Consider the following 13,443-nt stretch of genomic DNA (forward strand, 5'->3'; position numbering starts at 1 on the left):
GTAGATTGTCAACGTTGTCGTTCGTTCCAAGATTTTCAGCAGCAGGATGCCATTGAGAAGTACACGGTGGAGAAGGAAAGTGCGCTTTTTTGTTCACTCCTCCGAACGGCGACGACGACGACGACGTCGAAGTCGACAACGATATCTAATTAGTCAGCAGTGGCGGTGAGATCGATCGGCGGAACACAGCGACCGCACAAAGGGCCTCCTCTATTGGACAATCGCAGGAACAACCGAAACAAGTGTCAGATTGTGTGCGTGTTTGGTGGAAAAGCGTGGAGCCGGGTCTGAAAACGTCGGGGGTGGCGCAGCATAAGGGGGTTGTGAAGTGAGTGTGAAATCTTGGTCATACGATTTGTACTGGAGAACGTCACCCATTGGGTTAGCGGGTTTAATTAGTGTGTATCAAACGTTTGGAAGAAAATCGTCCGACTAGCTCGGGTGAAGAACACCTCGAACTGGGTGGCGACGGTGGATGGCAGTTGGTAATGTGTACGGAAGTGATTCTGCAGAAGGATGAGGTCACAGCTGTGCGATATGAGAAGCCGTTTGCATCGAGGGGATCAAGTTGCCATTTGCTGAACCGGACTGAGTGTTGCCCTGGCAACGAAAAGCTATGGGATGCTTCGATTTCGAGTCATTGGCTGAGGACTAAAGCTGGTTTTAGCTAAGTAAGGAATAATTTCCTAAAATAGACACCCGCTCCCGTGATTGGAGCGCAGGACAGCGCACAGGCTGGGTGGTGTGATGTGGTTGGGTACTGTGGAGCGAAGAAGTTGAGAAGCGAAGAAACACTGGTCAACGAATGGTCGTACGACGAGAGTTCAGCTTTTTGTATGGTGGTGGACACAAAGCTGGAGCTGTGGGAGGCGAGGAGGCGTTGACAAAGCGACGGTGGGGGGCTGGTTGACGGAAGAGGTAGTGATATCGCTTTTCGATTCTCCGTCGCCGTGTACGGAGTCGCGGCATTTTTTTTCTCTTAAACCTCATCTCAGCGTGGTTTAGTCGTTGATATTTTTTTTGCGCGCAGTTCTCTTCGTGTATCGCTGCACACTCTTCTATACACGCCCACCCTTTGCCTGTGCATTCCGCTGACGCCGCACTTACTCTCTACGCTCGGGTGGAAAGATCCCTTCGTGTCAGGCTAATGTGTAAGGATGTGCGGTACTGGTATTTCTTTAAGAACCTTTAGAATTAAAAATAGTGATACATGCTATGTCTTTATTCACAGGGCTCACTAAAGATCCCCGTTTTTTACAGTATTCAAATAAGCATTGCTAAAATTCTACAATCACAGGCGTGAGAAAAAAAAATCGTAAAAAAGTGATACATGATCTATCATCATAAACTGTATTTTCAATTTCTGAATAATTCACTTCCTCAAATTTTTAGCAAGGTACCGTCAACTGGGGGGAAGATGATCATTTTTAAGACAAAACATGCAATAACAATGTGTGTTTACATTTTAAATCCAAACAAATATTTTCAAAACATGTACTGCTATACATTGCAATAATCAACAACTTTAGTTTTCTGAAATGCATTCGCATTTATTAAAATAAATTAAATTATCACACATTTTTTGAGTAATCTGGTTTGGGGTGAAGTTGATCAAGACAGCTCTACTAAAATCATTATGACCTAGTAGTCAAAATACACTAGGTTATTTGTATGAATGTTAAATTTACTACGTAAAGCAGTCTACGAAGTCAATATTTGAAATGAAAATAGCGTCATTTATGACTATCTCTCTCTTTCTTCCACAAAATACATTTTCATGATTATAATCGAAAAACTCGGATTTCTACCTAGCGGTAACATTGCTTGAACGGAGAATATTGTTGACTACCGTTTCATAAAAAAATTTGGCACTTTTGACTGACACATCAAATGATCATCTTCACCTCAATGATCATCTTCCCCCCAGTTGACGGTACCTTTTTTGGTATATAATTTGATTGTCGGCTTTTAATATGGATTGGATACTTGTAATTTTATTTATTTCTTGTAATCTTTTGACATCCATTCTAAAGGTTTTTTTTATGGCTCGATAGCAGAAAACCCGATATAAAACACTAATCACTCGTGTGTTCGCCTATCAATATTAAGGGAAAAAAGTAAAGCAAAAAAATATCGCGTACCCTCAATCGAAGTGAGCTCGTTCCTACGGTTGGCTGAAGCTGCTGGGCGACTCTGGTGTTAAAAGATTTTAATTTTTGCATATAATGAACCTCTTATATCTTCTTATGTGTGAGGTTTCTATTCACCAGTTCTCGGAGCGGAACGCTGCGCTGCGGCGGCAGCGGTCAGCTGGTTGAGGATGAGGTGGAGCCGCCGCAAGCAACGGATTTGCAAACTAGCTCCTCTCGGCTGTCTGTGGCAGCGCAGCAGCGGCCTGCTTCTTGCTGAGGCTGAACCGCGCTCGCTTTGCGCGCTGCTGCACCAACCAACACCTCCATATGTAAAACTAGTTGATTAACAGCTGCACACCGGCCGACCGCACTCTGGCTCTGGCAATATTGCGTTGCTGCTGCTGCTGCTTGCTGCAGGGGAGGCGATGTGTGTTACGGCTGCTATCAGATTTCTGCGGTTTTTTTTCTCCGCTGACTCTTGCTATGGGATTTTGCTAGGGCGCAACACCCGGTGACTTCAATAATCATCAGTCATCATCTCTTGTGGAACAGTTTCGTGGCATTGGCGTAGTTAGAAATTATCATCAGAACACGTCAGGACACTTTGTGGAGGATAATTAGAGGAATTACTTTCATTTATGATAGATTCTACACAGATATGTTTGAATTCCCAATTGCATGTAAATGAATATCCAATACTTTTTGCTGTGTACACCAATTCGTCTAATGTTGCAAATCAAATTTCATTGCCCATTAACAAATATTACCCATGTGTAATTAGGTTTTTTTTATGGCGATGAAAACCGACTTTTTTCAGATTAAGCAAATCAGAATAACAGAAATATAAAATGTTTGTCTTAGTTCAAATTTCTCTTTTACAACAAATTGGCGCAAAAACGTTGGGTTGGTTGATATTTTTATTTTCTTCAAATACATAATTTTTTAAATTATGTTTTTTTTTGCTATTTATCTAATACACGCATTTATCTCTTAGACTAGGTTTTCCGTGTTTTCTTAACACTATCATCCTTATTTGGTATGATACATTTTTAGTTATCATTAATACATTTCAATTGCCTCTGGCAGTTAGGATTTTTCCACTGGTTTAATTAAACCATGTAGGAATTACAGTAGACGTTCGATAACTGCAAGTCATTTAACTGCAATGCTTTTTAACTGCAATTCGATAGTTGCAACAGTTTTGCAGTTATCGGACCGCTAAACTTCAAAATGATGTCAAACTCAATGACAGCTGCATTGCGCTGCACATTTAGATGCACTTTTATTGCATCTGACGTCGATTGACAACTGTTTGACGTCTAGAATGCGTTGCAGTTATCGAACGGCATTCGTTAACTGAAAAGTAAACATTTTGCAGTTATCGAACGGCTACTGTACATTGTTTTAAACTTCACCTAATTTATACTAAGGGTACAAGGAGCTAATGGAAATTATTTTGTTGGACATTTGTTGCAATGTCTCAATATTAGAAATTCTATGAAGTTCAATGGTTCACGGAGGCAACATCAGAATTATTATTAAAATTTTATATTGAATCCTCTGAAGTGCCTTCTTTCTGGTATTGCAGCAACTAGTCCATATTGGTACAGCATACAACATGGCTGGTCTAAAAATTTGTTTGTAAATCAAAAATGTGTTCTTAAGACAAAGTTTTGGTTTTCTGTTTATAAGTGTCTACTTAATATATTTGCTACATTTGGCTTGAATGCCTTCAATGTGGTTTTTTTTTAGTTAATTTTTGATCTAGCAGAAGTCCTAAATATTTAGCTTCGCTAGACCAATTAATTGGAACCCCATTGACAGTGACAATATGTCTGCTAGAAAGTTTTAAATAATAACCTCTCGGCTTATGTGGGAAAATTATAAGCTGAGTTTTGGAAGCATTCGGGGAAATTTTCCATTTGTGCAAGAAAGTGGAGAAAATAAACAAACTTTTTTGCAATCTACTACAAATGACACGAAGGATTCGCCCTTTGGCGGAAAGGCCCCCTGCATACAAAGGAAAATTAAAATTCATCAATTTTACAATCATGCCAAACACTGTCAAACGCTTTCTCTATAACAAGAAGAACAACTCCAGTTGAATATCCTTCAGATTTGTTGAGCCGAATTAAATTCGTTACTCCTAATAACTGATGGGTGGTTGAATGCCCATGACGAAAACCGAATTGCTCATCAGCAAAAATAGAATTGTCATTAATATGAACCATCATTCTATTTAAAATAATCTTTTCAAACAGTTTGCTTATCGAAGAAAGCAAACTGATTGGGCGATAACTAGAAGCATCCGCTGGATTTTTGTCCGGCTTCAAAATTGGAACAACTTTGGCGTTTTTCCATTTATCTGGAACGTATGCCAATTGAAAACATTTGTTAAATAAATTAACCAAAAAGGATAAAGAGGGAAGGAAGCTCTCAGGAAGTTTTTTTTTTGATAAGTATGTAGAAAATACCATCTCACTTCATCCAAATTAGTTCGTAACGAAGGGTCAAAAACATTTTCTTGATTGAGAATGTCTTCGAAGCTCCGTGTAACAAGATCCTCAATTGGACTAGTGAGACCTAGACTAAAATTATGGGCACTCTCGAACTGCTGAGCAAGTTTTTAAGCCTTTTCGCCATTTGGTAATACATAACATTTTATTTCCCTCTTTAAGCGCTGGAATTGGCTTTTGAGGTTTTTTAGGAATTTTCGTTAATTTCCAAAAGGGTTTCGGACTGGAATCCAACTTCGAGACATTATTCTCAAAGTTGGTATTCCTCAGAATAGCGAAACGGTTTTTAATTTCATTTCGCAAATCTCGCCAAATAACTTTCAACGCGGGATCGCGAGTTCTTTGGTATTGCCTTCGCCTCACATTTTTAAGACGGATGAGAAGCTTATGATCGTCGTTCATAATAATGGAGTTGAATTTAATTTCACATTTAGGAATTGCAATGCCTCTGGCCTCGACAATTGAATTTGTCAAAGATACGAGAGCATTATCAATATCAAATTCCTATCGATATACGTTTTATATAAATCCAAATCAGCTCTATGATGATTAAAAGTAGAGCTGATTGGATTATTGATGGCTTCTTGTGAGATTTCAAACGTCACAGGAAGGTGAACAGAATCAAAGTCAGCAAGAGTTACCAATTGGCCCCACAGCTGACTTGAATCCGTTAAAACTAAATCAATTGTAGAAGAATTTCGACTGGAAGAAGAACAAGTTGATCCATTGGGATATTGAACAGTTTAATATCCCGCAGAACAATCTTCTTCTATATACATAAAAATGAATTTCTGTCTGTGCCCGGAGACGAGCCAGCCTCGGGCTGCAAGTCTCTTAAATAAAGACAAAAAAAAAATCTGTCTGCCTGAACCTTATAGAATCGGAAACTACTGAATCGATCGGCGTGAAAATTTGTATGCAGGGGTTTTTGGAGCCGGGGAAGGTTCTTAAGATGGTTCGGGACCCCTCCCTACTTTGGAAAGGGGGCCTCCCATACAAATGAAACATATATTCCTGCATAACTCGAAATCTAACCAGAAAATAAAGCGAAACGAAGTTCGTCGGGTCTGCTAGTCTTCAAATAAAATTTTACCATTGGAATTGCTTTGAGCATTATTCCATGAACGGTGTTTGGCATTGAAGTCACCAATTATGAAAAATTTGGATTTGTTGCGTGTTAGAATTTGAAGATCAGCTCTAAACAAATTCCTTTGCTGCCCATTGCACTGGAAAGGCAAGTAGGCTGCAATAAAAGAGAATTGTCCAAAATTTGTTTTAAAAGAAACTCCCAAGGTTTCAAAAACTTAAATATTGATACGTCTATTAATGACAATGGCGACCCCACCACAGGCGCTGTCAAGGCGATCGTTTCGATAAATATAGTAATTAAAATCTTTCAACGACGGTAAATTTAAATACATCAATTATTTGTTTGGTGTGCCTATGCGTTTCTTGTCGAAAGGTTACAAAATTTCTGTCAGGCGGTGAAAGTTATTTCATGAAAATCATTGTTGTTTGCTGTTACAAACATAAAAAGGAGGACTAAAATTTTCAATTTATTTTGGGGGGACAAAATCGGGGCGATATTGTATTAACAATCTTTCTAGTTAAGAAAATTATGTTGAGCTTTTTAGTGGAATGTCTTCACTTGTCATAAGACGAGTTTGTACAGTCCCATTAAATTCCACCACTTAATTGTACCTTGACAGATACGTATTTCGACCTCAACAGTAAAGCTGTCTTCAGTGTCTCGTCGAGTCAAGTACGAGACACTGAAGACGGCCTTACTGTTGAGGCCGAAATACGTATCTGTCAAGGTACAATTAAGTGGTGGAATTAAACAGGATTGTACAAACTCATCTTATGACAAGTGAATCTTTCTAGTAATAAACAAATAGAGAACTTTATTCCTTAGTCAGCTTCGAAATAAGCTATTATTAGACATTTTTCCAGTTTATTTTTGCGAATACTTTAAGACATGGGTTCCCAAACTGTGAGTCGCGACCCCCAGGTTGTCATGGGCTGATCAATGGTGGGTCACGAAAGGCAAATTGGTGCATACTATTGTCACTATTTTGTCTCAAAAATGCTTACCAGCTACAATTAAATGCATATTATTCGGCAACTCGGCCGTACGAAAATCTTTTTTTTTTGTTAAATATCTTGGCTGCGTATATGCACAGCACATGTTTCGAAATGGACAAGTTAATAGAAAAAGTGTGTAAAGTTCTCGATTATAAACAATGTGGGCTCATTTTGACTGTGGATATCAGAAGAATTTCCATGAGCATGAGCATGAGCATGAGCAGGATAACCGTACAATTCGTAGTTGCTACTCCGTGATTGACTAGAACTTGCGAAATTGCACAGGGAACCAATTGAATGGAGCTTGGGTTTTAGCTATCATTCTCAATGTGCAAATTTCGGAAATTCAATGCATTTTACTAAGTCAATTACGGCGCTGGCCACGTCCTTACGGTCATATAGGAATGGAAGGATTGTTAGTCCGACTCTCGTTGCTACTAGAGACCGAGTATACCTCTGCATCTCCACGATAGTCTTAGGATAGGATATTGTGTTAGTATGAAGGGATATATTATCTGGATTCACTTTGGTAAGTGATGCGATCTATGGGATAGGAATATATGAATGAGAATTAGAAGTACTAGAGTAATGAGAAAGTATTAAAGTGAATTCTAATGGGATTCATTTTTACAATTAGAATTTGAATGCTATTGGATTCTAATACCACGCACACGTCTACCACACCATCGCTACCCGCACATCAACCTCACACATTCTTACTTGTATGAGGCCTGCACGAGCATAGCGACCGTATATAGCATTCGTATGCGGGTACAAATGAATACCAATCTATTTTTACATTTTATTTACTGCTACATGGTAACAGGCAGCTTTTTATAACAATTCTATATTTAGAATCATACTTGCTAGCAATGAGAATTTGATTTGCAAAGAGATTGAGTTATATGATTAACGAAATTATCTAATAGGAAATTGGAAAGGGCCAGGGATCAAACCCTTAATCTCCTGCTTATGAGGCAGAAGCAGTGACACAAGGCCACCAAGCACCCTCTGACTGTGGATATCAGAAGAATTTCCTGAGAAAAACTTTAAACATATTTCCAAGTTAATTCAGAAGAGACTCCCAAGTACTCCCAAAATCAGAAAAAAAATCTTTGAAAAATCAGAAGAATTTGCCGAGAAAATTAGAAACAATTTTCAGTGATAATTCAGAAGAGTTTCCTGAGGAAAATCGGTATAATTTAGCAAGGAAATTCAAATTTATTTCACGATCACATTTATATGTGGACTTGCATGGGCATGATGAGTCACTATAGGTTTGTTTGGTATCAGGCGAAGTTGACCTGATAGACCAATCGATTTGAACTCCACAATAATTTGGAGAACCTGAAACATCTGCTATGCACTTATTTCAATCCTAATTCCGGATGGAATCCTAACCGGATTCCGGATGGAATCCTAATCGGATTCCGGATGGAATCCTAACCGGATTTTGGGTAGAACCCTAACCGGATTTTGGATAGAACCCTAACCGGATTCCGGATGGAATCTTAACCGGATTCCGGATGGAATCCTAACCGGATTCCGGAGGGAATCTTAACCGGATTCCAGATGGAATCCTAACCGAATTCCGGATGGAATCCCAACCGGATTCCGGATGAAATCCTAACCGGATTCCGGAGGGATTCCAAACCAGATTCCGGAGGGAATCCTAACCGGATTCAGGAGGGAATCCTAACCGGATTCCGGAGGGAATCCTAACTGGATTCCGGAGGGAATCCTAACTGGTTTCCGAAGGGAATCCTAACCGGATTCCGGAGGGAATCCTAATCGGATTCCGGAGGGAATCCTAATTGGATTTCGGAGGGAATTCTAACCGGATTCCGGAGGGAATCCTAACCGGATTCCGGAGCGAATTCTAACCGGATTCCGGAGCGAATTCTAACCGGATTCCGGAGGGAATCCTGACCGGATTCCGGAGGGAATCCTGACCGGATTCCGGATGGAATCCTAACCGGATTCCGGAGGGAATCCTGACCGGATTCCGGAGGGAATCCTGACCGGATTCCGGAGGGAATCCTAACCGGATTCTGGAGGGAATCCTAACCGGATTCTGGAGGGAATCCTAACCGGATTCCGGAGGGAATCCTAACCGGATTCCGGAGGGAATCCTAACCGGATTCCGGAGGGAATCCTAACCGGATTCCGGAGGAAATCCTAACCGGATTCCGGAGGGAATCTAACCGGATTCCGGAGGAATCCTAACCGGATTCCGGAGGAATCCTAACCGGATTCCGGAGGGAATCCTAACCGGATTCCGGAGGGCATCCTAACCGGATTCCGGAGGGAATCCCAACCGGATTCCGGAGGGAATCCCAACCGGATTCTGGAGGGAATCCCAACCGGATTCCGAAGGGAATCCCAACCGGATTCCGAAGGGAATCCCAATCGGATTCCGAAGGGAATCCCAACCGGATTCCGGTGCCATGGTTTGTTGGCATTGTACATATATCCATTTATAGCCTTATTATCGGTCCATCTGACTTACGAGGATCTGTACATAAATCTTTCATGTATTTAGAGCAACCACAGCACGGACTTTCAGATGTTTTGGAGGACCTTGAATTGTTTTTAGTACAATATTTGCGTAAATCTCACTATATTGAATAGCTCTTGTCTTAAGTGTGGTCTCAGGACTATAAAATCGTCAAATATGACCAGTTTTCTATATCACTGCTTAAAATTGAAGGGGAAGGGTGCGGAGGGTGAGTTTTCATGTACATAAAAGTATGATTATTTCCCTTGCTTCCCAAGGGTTAAGTTCCAAGCAAATTATCATTACACTACAGTTTACACCCAATATTTTTTTTACACGGTTGGTATTCTTTAATTTCCCGGTTAACCTGATTTTTCACAGCTTTTTAAATACCACCTGAATTTTCTTTGATTTTTTGTATTCGAATCCAGTTGTTAAATATGTTCGCAAAATTTGAACAAAGGAATATATTTTGGGAAATGCGGATGGATTCGGGATAAGGCTGCACAAAAAAAAAACATCTGCAATAAAATTTCGTACACATTAATAAAAAATGAAAATGACATTTTTAATACACTTCTATTTCTCGATGATGATGTATCTGATATTTGCCATTATGTGAGAAGAGTCGGGTAAAACGGACAATTGCCATGGTATGCATAACATTGTATTTTCTGCATTAGAATCTTATTTTCGTCTTATTTAAACATAGGAAGATATTTTAACTAAGGCGAATTGGGCAAAACGGGAAACTGACGGAGGTTGTCATTACTAGATCTTTTTTATTGGATTCAGTAGACATTATTACAATATTCAGCTCACTCAAATTCAATCTTTTTTTATTTGGAAATCTGAATGTTTTATCTAGGGTATCTGTTCCATTATTAATAACATGCTCCTATATCAATAACATTCACAAAACAGGCAATTTAGGCTCAATTTGTGTCGTGTTTTGTTGTTACCCGGCGTGCTCACTGCTAAAAAAAACACAAAAATGAGAAATAAAACAATTTGCGCACCAAATCTTTCTTTTCGAATGGTATTGATTTGGGAACATGGTATGAATTCAAGGAGCAGTTCCCCTAGTTATTTTTCCATTATGTGGGGAGAATCGGTTTTAATGGACAACTGACGGAGGCTGCACAACAAATATATCCCTAAGCAGTTTGTGTTCACATTATTTGATTATGGCAGTAGATTTGAATTCACTCTTTTTGCCTTTCGCGTATACTAAGTATACGTAAAGGCTATAGGATTACTACAAAACCAAACTTTTGATAGAAGGCTCGGAGTGTTATATACTAATCGACTCAGCTCGACGAATTGAAATGATGTCTGTATTTATGTTTGTATGTTTGTATGTATGTGTGTTAGGGTGGCTCAAATTAGTATGGGAAAAACTGATTTCAATTTTTTAGATGGGCCGCCCTCTTATTCGGTTCTATTTGATGACTTGATGCTCTGGACAAAATTTCAGCCAAATCGGTCAATGCTTGGGCGGTGCTAAACTCGTTGAAAGTTTATATGCAAAAATGTATGCAGAAACATCCAAAAACAGTAAATTGCAGTTGGACGGCACAACTTACGATGAAGAACTCTGATACTCATCCAGATCTTGAAGAATTTAATACTGAATATTATGCAGAAAATCGCGAGAAGATTAGAGTTTTCCCGCCCAAGTTATTAGCATTTCTCTGGAGTGGGGTTTGAGCAAATTTCGTTTCTTTTACATTTGAAAAGAAATAAATTCACCCCTACAACACTCCAGTAAATTGCTAATATCTTTGCCTAATAAACTCTAATCTTCTCGCGGTTTTCAGCATAACATTCCGTATTTAATTCTACAAGATCTGAATGAGTATCATGGTTCTTGATCGTAAATAGTGCCGTCCAACAGCAAATCACCGTTTTTGGATGTTTCTGCATACATTTTTCCATATAAACTTCCAAAGAGTTTAGCACCGCCCAAACGTTGGCCGATTTGGCTGAAATTTTGTCTAGAGCATCAGGGCATCAAGTAGAACCGAATAAGAGGGCGGCCCATCAAAAAATTTGAAAAAGTGTTTTTTGAACCACCCAAATGTGTGTACAAAAAATGTGATACACACTTTTTTGTATTCGACGTGGAATCCTAATTTTTCGTTATTAAAAATTGGCCCAATCGGCCATTGCGTTCCGGAGTTATTGGAAAAGCATTGATTTTTTGCCCATTCAAGTGCTTTTCTTGTTACCGCCATCGGGGGTGACAATGGGTCTGGGGGGTGAGAATGGTTCATCGCTCTCACCGGCAACCTGGAGGTCGGATAGCAAAATCGTTCAAAATGGTATCTTATATTTTAGTCTTCTTGCCCTCAGATACATTCAATCTATTCCACAAGCATTCTAAGTACTTGAAACAGTGACCCATTGTCACCCCCATTTGACCTTATGTCACCGGCGACGACGGTACTCTTATGTGTTTTCTTGTTTTATTATACACGAGAAAGGCACCATCACCGCTAGGTGGATTATTCTGGGTTTTTACGTCAGGAAACAGGTATTTTTGCAGAGCATTCGTGTAGAAGCTTTTAATTAAGTGCTATTTGGGGTTCCTTTTTTCCGATGTGCATCATTGCTATTAACCTGAAATTAGGCAATTAACTTTGATTTGTCTTAGCTGTCCACAAACCACGTAGACCGAAATTTCACTTTTTCAAACCCCCCCGTCCCCCTAGTAGACTTTCGTAGACTTTTTCTAAACCCCATCCCTCCCCCCCATGATGTCTACGTAGACTTTACCAAATTTTACAAAACATCATATGTGATAAGAAAAATATGGAAATCAACCACGTTTTAGGTAATTCAGCTATTCAATTCCATTTCCATGTAAACATTACAACAAAATTCGAATTTCAAACTTAACAAAATCACACTGAAAAAAATCCAACAAAACAAAAATCAAATTGAAACGAAATCAAATTTAATCCTCTGTCCATAACTCCTGAAACCAAATCTGAAAGCCAATTAATTTAATTACTGTTGAATTCAATGCCTCCTAGAGGTGTGCACCACCATCGCCGACATGTTTGCATCGGCGCGCCACTGATAAAATCTGTCACGCATCTGACCTATAATTCTCAACGCCGGTTCAAAATTGTGAAAATCGTGAATTTTCAGAATTTAGAAAAATTTCGAGAATGTCAAGTCTACATTCCAATAAGTTTTGCGTGGAAATTTCGTAAAATTTCCCAATTAATTGAAATACTCCAAAGAACTCTCCGTGATAATTCCGATGCTTTTCTTGAAAATTCCATGCAATATCCCGCTGAATAATCATCTGTTGAAATCCCAAGATTTTTCTTCTAAATTCCAAAAGGTTCCCCGTTAAAAAACCCGAGTAATTTTCCGTGAAAATTTAGAATTATTTCCCGAGGTAATTTTTAGTTTAAGCGGACATTCCGAAATATTTCCCGTGGAAATTCAGAATGTTTCCCACGATACTTTTTATTTCTCTTGCAAATTTGGAGCAATTTCTTGACGAAATTTAAATAAATCATATGGACATTCCAAAAAATATGTTCCGAATAATTTTCGGTGGAAATTATGGAGAATTTTCAGTTGAACTTTTTGTGAAATTCTCGTAAAAAAATTCGAATAAATTTTCATGAAAATTAGAAAGACTTTTTTACAAAAATTGCAAATATTTTTTTTGTGGAAACTCAAACGAAGGAGAATTTCCACGGACATTTCGAATAATTTTGCTTGCAAAGAATTCTTCGCGAAAATTCCGAAGAATTTCCGAAATTAAGCAAAAAATTTCGAGGACTTCCGAGAAAATCTCCAGTGAATATTCTGTAGGTTTTCTCGCAGAAATTTTGAAGAATTCCTTTTACAAGTTCCAAATAAAATCTTTTGGGCATTCCATAGACTTTTTCTTGGATATTCCAAAATGCTTCTTTTGTAAATTCCAAAAAATAATCCGTTGAAGTACGACATAATTCCCATAGTTTGCAAAGAAGTTCCTGCCGAAAATCAAACGAAATTCTAGTAGAATCTGCAGTAAAATCCAAGTGAAGATTTTGAAAAAAATTCGAAAGTTTTTATAGAATACTTTGGCGAATTTTCCTGCTCAACACAGAAGAATTTCCTGGTGAAATCCATGATAGTTTTAAGTCGTAGCTCAGACTTTTACTTAAGTAAAATTTATTATTTTTTTAAAGGAGAAATGCAAGAG

At 38.8% G+C, this 13,443-nt stretch overlaps 2 protein-coding genes across 2 annotated transcripts in view; both read left to right on the plus strand.

The window, feature by feature from the left end:
• Nucleotides 1-13,443, plus strand: part of LOC134207880 (partitioning defective 3 homolog) — a 449,770-nt gene that overhangs the window by 394,316 nt on the left and 42,011 nt on the right. The window lies entirely within an intron of this gene.
• Nucleotides 45-13,443, plus strand: part of LOC134207885 (uncharacterized) — a 47,487-nt gene continuing 34,088 nt past the window's right edge. Inside the window, exon 1 of the mRNA XM_062683887.1 lies at nucleotides 45-328. The gene's annotated coding sequence lies outside the window, so the exon portion shown is untranslated. The remainder of the gene's footprint in view (nucleotides 329-13,443) is intronic.

The sequence above is a fragment of the Armigeres subalbatus genome, chromosome 1 (genome assembly GCF_024139115.2).
Source record: "Armigeres subalbatus isolate Guangzhou_Male chromosome 1, GZ_Asu_2, whole genome shotgun sequence".
Lineage (NCBI taxonomy): Eukaryota > Metazoa > Arthropoda > Insecta > Diptera > Culicidae > Armigeres > Armigeres subalbatus.